This window comes from Juglans regia, chromosome 11, assembly GCF_001411555.2.
Source record: "Juglans regia cultivar Chandler chromosome 11, Walnut 2.0, whole genome shotgun sequence".
Taxonomy (NCBI): Eukaryota; Viridiplantae; Streptophyta; class Magnoliopsida; order Fagales; family Juglandaceae; genus Juglans; species Juglans regia.
The window spans coordinates 6,445,231-6,458,198 of NC_049911.1; the positions used below are offsets into that span (position 1 = coordinate 6,445,231).

At 34.5% G+C, this 12,968-nt stretch overlaps 1 pseudogene; it reads right to left on the bottom strand.

The window, feature by feature from the left end:
* Positions 1-257: 257 nt before the first annotated feature.
* LOC108991174 lies at positions 258-3,059 on the bottom strand (annotated as a pseudogene).
* Positions 3,060-12,968: the final 9,909 nt, after the last annotated feature.

Below are 12,968 nucleotides of genomic sequence, written 5' to 3' on the forward strand. Positions count from 1 at the left end.
CAATTAGTTATTAGTCGCAATGGGTCGACCGGATTTGTTCATGGTATTTCAGATGATTCATTTTTTCATTTTGTTTTGTTTTGTTTGTTCATAGTGATCTTTTGGGTCATTCGGCATAATGGTCCGATCCCCAGAAACATGCTAGCTAGCTAGCTAGCCATGGTATATAAATATTTTATAATTTACTCGTTCGGTTTCAGTGAATCTCCTATTCATAATTCATGAAGAAATATATAATATAAAGAAATTAAACTTTTGATCATACATGCATTAATATAATTTAACAACGTACGTATATTTAATAACAAAGCATCATGACCAGCGGATAATACATTTTTGAACCCTGATCATCTGGATGGAAATTCGAAAGGAAACATACATGAGTAGCTAGCTTTTAACTACCAAATTATTCTTAGATAACCATTACAAACTATATATAGCTAAGTGCATGATTCATTCATGCCATGAAATGGTGCTGCAAGGCTGAAGAACCCTTATTTCAATCTATCTATGATAGTACTACTACTACAAAGAAAGCCATTAACATGATTTATCTTGATCATGATCATCATTCCTTTTTTATCAAGGAAACAATCACATTGACAAAGCGAGTGTTCTCTTTTGAAATCCGATCAGAAAGAATTTCCCTATACCTATTGAAAACCTCCTCAATGATTGCTTCTCCAAAGTGACTAACAAGTAAGGGTTCAGCCACGGCTCTCATGCACTGTGCAACATTATAACCATCATTGTTGTTATAAACGCTCCAACTCACTTCAGATACCTCTAGGCAATCAATGGAGAAGGATCCTTCTTTCAGAACTTCGGATTTCACTTCTGATGGAGATGGTGTATACTGAGGAATGTTGAAAGAATCTATTTTTTCTTCTTCTATGAGTCCCTACAAGGATTTAGATAGTAGAGAACACAAATTAAGTAATGTATTTGGTGAGACATATTTTCTAAATATAAATGGAAAATATAATGAATTTTTTCTTTTTTTGTGAATTCTTAGTAATGAGAGTACTGAGAGTACCTCAAGTATTCTCAGAATACCTCAGTACTATTATTCATTATTTTATGAGTATTTTTTTCCTACTTTTTCCTACTATTCATTACATTTTCATTATTTTCTCACTATTATTCATAGAATACCTGAGAATACTTCACTACCCAAATGCAAATTCAATAACTAATACTTAATGAAACCAATTATTTATGGCTGATTAATAAATTATCATGATGAGTCTATTGATATATAGAATTATAGGTTACCTTGGAGACCATTTCATTTAGTACAATAGCCAAAAGTTCCCATATGTAACAACACTCTTTGCTTGACGGATCTTCGCTTCTTCTTCCCAAAAGTGTCAAAACCATTCGCCCACTTAGCACCAACTCCTCTGCACGACACTTCAAAAACATTGAGAAATCTTGTTGAAACTGTGCATGTTAAGCCCTTAGTACGCTTGGCGGGCTTGTCCGTGCCATATAAATGTTCCCTTTGTTGCCCTCCAGCTTCTCTGGAACCTAATTATTAACAGCAACATTCATTTCTATTACTGAATTTGGGATCCAATGAAGTTGAAATATATTTCTTTTTAATAAAGCAAAATTGTCTCATGTGAAAACTATAAAAAAGAGGAATCCCCCATACAATTGTCGGATTGGTCTATAAAGTTGATTACCTTAGATAACCATTGGAGGGTATAAGAAGAGTGGACAAAATGCAGAGTTTTGCTCGGAAAAACCCTGCCATAGAAAGAACCAGGAACACCTGCAAAGAAGCATGGACCAGCACCAGCTCCCAATTGACTGCTCATTTTTTTCTGGAAGCTTGGCAACGACTTGAAAATTGTATTGAAGTCATTTCCCGGTAGGTCGTTCAAGAACACTTGATATTCGGGTGATTGATGCCTTAGTTTTTGGCGAAGTTGGTTCACTACCTTGATAAGTTCAGAGACCACGAACAAAGTATTTGGTCCGGAAGAACAACCCAAGTCTGCGATCACTAGGCTCTTTGGCAACGTTCAGCAGTAGAGTTGGGTAATGGCATCCTCTGTAATGGGTTTGGTCATGGTTATGACCTTTTGCTGCATATCCAAAACATAGAACGTGAATGAGTTTTTCTCCATGTATATATACTCTACAGTTTACACAGAAAGTGTGCAAATAGCTGCTCTATATCAATGATTTTCATGAAAAAAAAAGTGCTAAAATCACACTAGCAAACCTGTCAGCCTAACACGAAATACAGCAATATTTCTTTTAACGAAACAGCTTTTGTCCAAGTCAAACGTTTGAAGCTATATATCCATGCGTAGGAAAAGATAGCCAGTGTAAGCAGGCTAGTTTCATCGGCACATTTGTGATGGCACGAGACGTGGGGGAAAATACTTGTGGATTGGTAACTTTTATTACTAGCTAGTAAAATCGAAGTCGATGAAGAGTACGAAGCCTAAGTACTTCAAATAAAACATGAAAGTACCATAAAATTCTCTTTGCATACGTTAATCAAGCCAGCAACAGTAGTAGTGGTACCTCATGACGTATGATGTGTCCACATTGGTGGAGAAGTTATTAATCAACTCTCTAAAACTACTACTTAACTTGAGGGAAGTTAATTAACCTCCCATGTGAAAATTCTTTAAATAAGAGTTTTATGTATTTACATTAAATGGGTGTAGTTTTATGTATTTAGATCTATTGATCTTGAAGCGCAAAATTTTATAAGATTCTAATAGACTCATAAGCGAAGTAGAGGTGTAAATAACAAAGTGATGTAGACTGTAAGACGAGCAAAGATTCAACCTACCTTATAAAAATTTCGCTCTTTGAAATAATTCGATTAACTTTATTTAAGAATATATACCATAACAAAACGGGGGTTAATGCTTAAGTAGTTCACCTGAACTAAGGAGTTATTTGCGTAACTTGTGTCTCCCATTCCTCCATTCATGTGCAGCACTTTTACAATTTCCATCTCTCTCTCTCACACACACAGAGCTTGCAGTAGTGTCGAATGTGAGTTTGTGGTGATTATGTTGAGGGAGAGGTACCCTATTTATAGTCGAAGATACCAACCCTTTTCTCAGAAGTTAGCGGTTGGCTTAGTTTCATGGGAAGAATATAATATAGCTGTAACGGGCCCGATGAAGGGTAAGTTAGGTACGTGGACAGCGAGGCCAGATTCCTCCAACAAAATAAAAGAAAAAAAAAAAGTGAAAAATATCGTTAAACGTTGATAGTTTAAAGTTCACAGCACACAATACTACATTTTTTATTTTAAACATGCTTAAAGCCAATGCAAGTACTCTTCGCACGTGATACACCAGTTCTTTTATTTTCCTTCTTCAAGTCCCTCTCTCAGCATTCTTTTCTCATTATTAGTAGTTTAGGAAAATAGTATTCCCACATAAAGTTTCTATCGAAAATCTCTATCGAATTGTATTTTATTGTTTTATTTTTTTAATTTAATGATTAAAAAAATTATTTTTAAATGAATTTGTAATTTTTTTTGTATTACTTAAAAATGTTTAAAATATTTAAAAAAATAAAGAATTTACCTTTCGAAGGATTCTTGTAAGATTTTCTGTAAAAATCTTTCGTGGGTGTAGCAGAGTCCTTTAGAGTAAAGGAAAGTACAATATTATGTAATTTTTATGCACTTTATGATTATAAATATCATCTTTTTACATATCAAAAAAGCTAAATAAAATAAATAGCTAGCTAGACATGTAATAAGCAAAAAAAAAAAAAAAGTTGAAACCTTCTTTTCTCACGTACATACCACTACAACACAATTGCTTTTTAGTGACGGTTGAGAAAGTGTGACAGTCCCTAAACTGTCACTAAAAGGCATTTTCTGTGACAGTTTCTGGAAACCATCACTAAAGTCAGATGAGATTTTTTTTTACGATCTAACGTATGAGAAATTTGCGTTCGAACGTCACATATACGTTCAAACGTTATGGCTGTTTACGTGCAAACGTGAAATGTTTTGGCGCAACCGTTCGAACGTGAAATGTTTGCGCCAATGTTCGAACGTTAATTAATAACGTTCGAACGTTCATTGTAAATTTAAATTAAATATGACTCTAATTTAAAAATTATGTGATTTTTATAGGGCATAATTTGTAAACAAGTCTAAAAAATTTACTTGTATATATTTATATATACACAATTTGTAATATATAAATATATATTTATGTTTATATATATTTGAAATGCAGTGATTTAGTATTAAAGTTGAAAAATATAACATTAAAGAAGATTACGAATTGAAATTAAAAAACAATAGAAATATTCAATAATATATTTCTTTACAAATATTAAAAATAGAATACAAAATTTGATAGAATATAGTAAACAATAGTCAGATGATAACGTTGTCCGCGAAAGTTGAACTCCATACCTCCTCAGTCAAGATATCAACCTTGTCGTTGAGTATAGTTACACGATGGGTGAGCTCGGCAACAGACGCCGATATAGCCTCGAGCGATCAATCGATCTTATGATCGATATGCGCAGTCAGCTATGAGATGACCGCATCAACACAAGCAGGCCGCGTATCTCCTGCAAATGTACTCGGAGTATGCTGACTACTAGTCCCCACATGACCTGACTCAGGCTGCATCGAAGGAATTAAATCCTCTACAGGGCGTGGCTGACGTCCCCTCGCCTGTCCAATGCTATGTCGATGCGTGGTCATGTCGATGGGGCTCATCTTATCATTTCTACGGTGACATTTCAGCATTTAGAACCTTGTAGAGTAATTTTCAAGATTTCAATAATGGCTAAGTCGACTTAGCCTATGTCGTAGCGTTCAAACGTGCGACGTTTCAATTAAATATCCGTTATGGCCTCTACATTCAAACATTCATTGTCTTACATTACGTTCGACGTTTCAATTAAATAGCCGTTATGGCTTCTACGTTCGAACGTCATTGTCTTACATTCAGACGTTATTCGAACGTTTTGGTGAAACGTTCAAACATTACAACATAGGCTAAGTCGACTCAGCCATTATTGAAATCTTGAAAATTACTCTACAAGATTCTAAATGCTGAAATATCACCGTAGAAATGAAGTATACACTTCAAGAAACATTTCTACGGTGACTATTTGGCCAATGGCAAGCTGTGGTGGCCAGAAAATGGAGTTAAAAATCCGGCTACCACTTATCCCGTTTTAAACAAAACTCAATCCAATTATCAAATAAAATACATGTTATTTGAATAAAAGATTAATGCCTACCTTTTAGTGACAGTTGTGGCGGAGTTTGACTGCGGCGGCGATGAAGGAGTGGCGGCGTGCAACAGAATGACGATGATAATGTTGAAAATCTCCTTTCAACATTCGGTTTTGGCGTTATATACACAAAACGTTCGAACGTAATTATTATTACGTTTGAACGTTTGTCAATTTACTTTCCAAAATATTGACTATAATATATTATATTATAAATGCTTATGTTATATATTATAATGTTATATATAGCATACTATATATAATATTATACTATAATATATATAGTATATTATTGATGGAGAGTTGGGTAAAGTTCGGTGGTATGTGATAAATAATTGTCGGGAGATTGATGATTATCTTAGGTATGTCGTTCCATGCTTTGAATAATTATAGTTTTCTTAAAATTAACTATAATTGTTGTGCTCAAAATATACTTCTTTTACAACATGTTATAACAATGAGCACATGGACAACTTAGGACGGAAGGCGTAGAAAATATAGAGCCAAGACACGAGGAAGAATTTCCTGGATGGTTTGAAGAACGTGTATGAACTAAAATTATATATATGTTATATTTTGAAATTTTTAACTCTGGATAATGAAATAATAAATATATATTATTTCAATTGTTAGATTTTGGAACAACGTGCTCGTGATCCCGGATCAATTTCTTCTGAATTGTATGCATTGGCCCATGGTCTCTCAAATAGAGCACTTCGATACACTGCATGCACGGTTCGAGATTATAGATTCCATACTTTGGACCGTGAACGTAATAGAAAGACTCAAAACTGTAGTGTGTTGGTCGAGGGGAGTCATGGAATAGATGATATTGACTATTATGGTGTTATACGTGATATTATCGGATTAAAATATCTAGGTGGGTCTGTAACATATGTCTTTAAATGTGATTGGTGGGATCTAGGCGGTGGTCGGGTTTCGATACATAGGGATAATCACTTTACGAGTGTCAAAATTGCATCTAAATGGTACGAAGATGATCCATTCGTATTGGCTTGTCAAGCTACCCAAGTCTATTGCTTGATTGATCCAATGAAAAGTGCTGATGAAGATAGTGGAGAGAGAACTTAGCAAGTTGTACAAAAATTTGTCCCTTGAAATATATATGAAGCAGGAACGAGTGCAGATTACGAGAATAGTGAAGATGAAGATGACACTCTGATTGTAGAGGCATACCAGGAAGATGAAGAGGGTATTAACTTGTTTGTTGACCTCGGTACACTTGAGTTGCTCTCCTTGTGTAGATATGATGTCCCACCCATCCATCTTGACCCGTTTGTATTAAATGATTATTCAATTCAAGTAAGTGGAGAGGAAGAAGAAGAAGAAGAGTCAGAAAATGAAGACGAGTCAGAATCCAGGCAAAAGGTGCATAAGGACAATGAAGAAGAGGTACATGATGATGATGAAGATGTTATTGATGGAGATTCTGAAACAAGCATAGAAAATTCATCTGAAGATGAAGAATAAAAGTACTAAATATTTTATTCATATAGGTGACTATAAAATATCCTGAATTTTCATAATTTCTTCTAATTAATTTTCTTTGATATAATTAATAATTTTCAAGAATGTCGCCAAAACGACAACGAAAAAATGTGCCTCTGGCAAGTCCAAGTCCTGAATCCATTAAGGACTCCTCACTCGAAGAATCCGTTCCTGAAGATCAAGCTAATACAGAACAGAACAACAGCCAGTCGACAGCTACCGGTAAGGAAATATTGTTGTTGATAATTAATCATATAGTTAATACTTTTGTCTCAATAACTATATAATTATAATTATACTATCTATTATCATGTAGTTGATGCATCTGCACGTCGCGATCGTGGCTATACACGTGGAATCTCTCTTTAAAAAAATAGAAGGCGTGGAAAACAGAAGATCACAATTCCTGATAATTCCACTGGAGGAGTGGATGATAGTGCAGCAGCGCTTTCCTCCTATATTAGCATAGTAGTTCGAGCTTATGCTCCATTTTATGTGCGCTCATGGTGAGATTTTCCGAATGAGATTAAGGAACACATTCGAACTCGTGTGCTGTTGAATTTACTTTTCAGTACATTTTTTTCACCTAGATTAGTATATTATATTTTTTACCTGATTCCCTTGTTAGGATGAATTCGACCTCGACTTTGGCCATAGAGAGGATTTGAGAACCGTAAATGAGTTGATGGCTACATTAATTCGACGTCACAAAGGACGATGTCGTGACCACTTCAAGAAGTTTGAGACGTTGGAAGAGGCTGCGCAGTTTCCTTTTCAGTAGATGAAGTCAGATGATTGGAGAAAGTGTTGTGATCTTTTCGCATCTCCAGATTATCAGGTATTTTACATTTATATCTTTTAATTATTTACATTCACATTCATTCTATATATTATATGTATACATATTACAATTAACATTCTTAATATATTTTGTACCACTTGAATTCTACAAATTCACAGAATAGATTAGCCCTGACTGTCCACTATCGTGCCGGTTTAAGGTCATTCCACTGTCTTGCTGAAAAAATGGTTATTAAAAAATTAAAAAATTCATTTATTTTCTTGATATTCTTTTATTTAAGTACTAACATTATCTTTTTAAAATTGCTAATGTCGCTTTGTTAAAAACGTGATGATCCTGAAAACTTTTATCTCATTCATGTCTATGCTGCTGCTCACACTAATGAGTATAGTGAGTGGATGGATCCTGTCGCTGCAGATAATTATGTAAGCAGTGTTAATTTTGTTAAATAAATTATTTATATAACATTTGAATAATTTATTTTTTATTTCTATTTCTTTTAATACGTTACTAATTATTTACGATCATTACCTTTTAGATTGGAGGGAAAAATGATGGAAATGCAGTCGGATTCTGAGGAATCCTCTCCAAGTGACATAGACATATTCACGCAAGTGCTCAGGCCGTAGTCTAGTGTGGCAAGAGGCTTGGGACGATCTATCAAGCATAGATGTTCATCCTCTTCAACCTCATCTGCTTCACAAATTAATAATCTTACGGCAGATTTAGAACCTGCACAGCGTGAGAATGAGTATATGAGGTTGAGACAGCAAGAGCTAGAATCTTTCTTGGAACGACAGTCTCATTTAGAGACGCGTTTGTAGGAGCAAAAGAGAGATCAGGAGGAAAGAATACGTAGCGAAGTGCAAGAGCAAGTGCAACGGGAGATGATGGTGCAAATGGAGCGTGTTATGTCATTGCAACAGAATCACGGTGGGCGAGGGAAAAAGAATAAATAAATTTTATCAGTATTTGTGGCTAGTTTTAATATCTAATTTTGTGCTTTTATAAGACATTGTTACTTGTTAATTGATGGTATGTAATATGATACAATTAGTATTATGTTTTTAAATTTTATGAAATTAGTATTTCTAATCTGTACGTTCGAATGTAAATTAAAATAGTTCGAACGTTGGTTCACATACGAACCAACGTTCGAACGTAAATACATAAATTGGATAGTAACGTTCGAACGTAAAACTCTACGTTTGAACATCCTCAGACTAAAACGAACAAACCGTTCGAACGATAAAGCGATTAACGTTCGAACAAAGCACTTGCATTCGAACGCTCCTTCGTTTACGTTTATGTTCGAACGAAAAGTTGAACGTTTATTGTAATTAACGTTCGGACGCATTAACATTTGAACGTAAATATGATACATTCGAACGATAATCAACGAACGTCAAATTCTCTCATTCGAACGCCAATCGGTAAGGTTAATGTCTGAACGTTTAATTTTACGTCCGAACGTGATTTTTTGTGACAGTTCCCAACCGTCACAAAAAAAGAAACGTTCGAATGTTGTACCAAACGGAACACTTCCAACTGTCACTAAAAATATTTTTTGTGACGGTTGAACAGTAAACCGTCACCAAATATTTTCTGTGATGCACTTTAGGTGACCGTCATGGCGACGGTTTCAAACCGTCACCAAATATATTTAGTGATGGTTTGCCATTTTTTTGTCACGGTTTTCTCTGTCACAAAAGACACATTTTGTTGTAGTGTACCTCATGAAGATATGAAGGAGGGAATATTATATAAATATATATATGCATTAATTAAATTTCATATAGGGTTACAAAAAATTATGATATTTGATAGTACTCATAGTTATTTTAATATGTTTATGAACCATGAATAGAACACAGAAAATTAATTATATGGAACTTAACTCAAGAATAATTCATCATCATGAATATTGGAGACCCACTGATCCTCTCATCCAACTAATTAAACCATGAACAACAGGTCGAGAATGAAGTGGAGAGCACATCGCATAAAATACTGCATTGAAAGAGGTAACCGGAAAGGATTCCGAGGGAATTCCTCCTAGTGTAGAGTAAGTACATGTCCAACATGGGTATCTTTTTTTCTTGAGTGCTCAAAGGTATATGAATATTATGAGAGTATCCAAATCTGACCGATCAAAACATGTTTTTGAGCAAAATTATGGTAAAAATTTTCAGGATTGTTCCATCTGAGCCCCACATCCGAATCAACATTTTGGAAATATATTTTGGGGCAGTCACAATAGATTTCCGTGTTTGAGTCTCTATTGTAGATCCCCAAAAGGATAGGTTTGGTAGTTTAAAATATTATTTTTTAAAATTATTATTGTTTTGAGATTTGAAAGAGTTGAATTGTTTACTATATTTTATTTAAAATTTTGAAAAATTTGTAATGATAAGATAAGAATTTTGTGTCTCATCTCACTTGCCAAACTTATAAAAAAACTCTTCTCTTTTCGTTATTCTACCTTCCGTGTTTCACATTATCTCTCGCGCCCTTTGATTATCTTTTTTGTTAAGCTTCTCCACCTTCTTTGTCTCTACCCCTTTGATTATATTTTTGGACTCTCGCTTGGTTATTTTGATATTCTGTTTTTCTACATTCTGTAACTGACTTATATTTACATACCAGTATATGTTCGCTGCCTACTGAGTTGTTGATAACTCACCCAATTATCTATATTATTTTTCAGTTAATTTTGATGTTTCAGTACTTGAGGATCAAGAATAAGAAGCATCATGGGCAAAATAGTAGAAAGTAGTGGTGTAGTGCCTCAGATGCACAAGTGGATTCACAAACTGGTATAAGTGCCAAAGGGTACAAGAAATTAATAGAGGGTCTTATTCAAAAAATTTGTTATTTTCTTTGGATTGGGAATTTGGGATATTGGTGATTTTATTGAGATTTTTTAGAGTTCTTTATTATATATATATATATATATATATATATTGTTACAACTTAGAAAGATATGAAATGAGATTATCAACTGAGAAGAAGATATTCTGAATTGAATTCTTGTATTCAATCTGGAGTTACAGCTCTGCTTTTATACATGTAAAGTACTGAAGGCTATAAAAGTAAAAGCATCATAACCAACGTAACTAATTAACAGAATTAGTTATCTAATAGTCCCCCTCAAAATGAATTGTATATATTATGCACATTCATCTTGGACAAAAGAGAGAAGAAAGAATTAAAACCCAATGGTTTAGTTAGGATGTCTGCAACTTGATGAGTGGAAGATACATGTAAAGTTCGAATAATGCCAACTTGTATTTTCTCCCTTATGATGTGATAGTCTAACTCTATATGCTTTGTTCTTTCATGAAACACTGGGTTGGCAGCAATATATAAAGTAGCTTGGTTATCACAGAACAATAGTGAAGACTTGGAAAGTGTTTGATTCAGGTCTAAAAGTAGAGAAATAATCCAAGTGATTTCACAGATGACCTGGAAACAGTTTTCTGCTTCTTTGATTTCCAAGACACAAGTGAATCTCCAATGAACACACAGAAACCAGAAACTGATCTTCTTGTGTCAGGGCAGCTAGCCCAATCTGAGTCAGCAAAGGTTTTCAATTGAATAGAAGAAGATGTTGAAAAAAAAGTCCTTGTCCTGGAGCCTTTTTAATGTATTTCAAAATTCTCATAGCAGCTTGCATGTGTGGTACTCGAGGTTGATCCAAAAACTGGCTTAGATGATGCACAGAAAAGGTAATGTCTGGTCGTGTATTGGTAAGATATAATAATCTTCCAATAATTTTTCTATAACTTGTGCTATCTTCTATTAATTCCCCATCTTCCTTGCTGAGCTTGCAGTGAGTATCCATAGGGAAATTTACTGGTTTGGAACCAAGTAAACCAGCACTATCTATCAACTCCAAAGCATACTTTCTTTGGCATATGGAAATGCCTTGTTTGCTTCTAGCAATTTCCATACCCAAAAAATACTTGACAGGGCCAAGATCCTTCAATTTAAATTGATTCCACAGCTGCCATGTTACTGCTAGCTAAAAGTATGTCATCTACATATACTAATAGAGCAACAAATTCAGTTCCTTTTTGCCTTGTGAATAAGGAGTAGTCTGACTTGGATTGTTGAAAACCAAGTTGAAGTAGGGCTGCTATGAATTTCGAATTCCACTGTCTAGAAGCCTGTTTCAAGCCATAGAGTGACTTCTGTAATTTACACACTCTGGTGTCCCCCTTTCGAAGATATCTAGGTGGTAACTTCATGTAAACATCCTCATCCAAGTCTCCATATAGAAATGCATTGTTGACATCAAGATGAATAAGATGTCAACCATGTATTGCAGCCAATGATAAAAAACACCTTACTGTCACCATTTTTGCAACAGGGGAAAAAGTTTCAAAAAAATCAAGACCCTCTCTTTGAGTATATCCTTTTGCTACTAGCCTTGCCTTATATCTCTCAATTGAACCATCAGCCTTATATTTAATTTTATAAATCCACTTACAACCAATTGGAATTTTATTTGGTGGGAGTTCAGTAAGTGTCCAGGTATGATTTGATTCTAGAGCAGCTAGTTCAAGGGACATAGCTTCTCTCCAATGAGGATGATAGACAGCTTGATGATAAAATTCGGGTTCTATTTGAGATGAAATGGATACACTGAATGCACGATGTGAGGATGACAATTTTGAGTAAGATATGAAATCAGAAATGTTGTAAGGAGTACCTGCTTGCTTACAGAGCATACCTTCAGGAGATGTGTTGGAGGTAGAGATTGCAAGATGGCAATGATAATTCTGCAAATATCCAGGAGCTTTATGCTGTCGAGTAGATTTTCTCAAGTGAGGAAATTGAGTTTCATCTTGAATATTGAGTTGGTTTGGTGTGTTTGAAGAAGTAGTATTTGATGAATCAATGATGTTAGATTCAAATTGAGGTACTGTTTTAGTCTGAGGTGTAGTAGATATTGTTTCTGGATTGTATTTGGGTATTACCACTTGAGATGGAGCATGAGAGGATTTAAGATCAGAATAAAAGGGAAAAACTGTTTCATAAAACACAACATCTCTAGAAACGAAGAACAAATTTGTCTCTAGATCAAACAATTTGTATCCTTTTGTGCCAAAAGGATATCCTATGACTATACATTTTCTAGCTCTAGAGTCAAACTTGGATCTGTTTTGAATAAGAGTTGAAGCATAACATAATGAACCAAAAACTTTCAAGTTTATATATGAAGGAATGTTTCCATATAAAATTTCATGAGGTGACTGATTATTTAGAAGAGGAGAAGGAATCCTATTTATTATATATGTGGCTGTGATTATACATTCACCCCAAAAATTTAAAGGTACATTTGATTGAAACCTCAAAGCTCTAGCTACACTGAGAAGATGTTGGTGTTTGCGTTCTACTATGG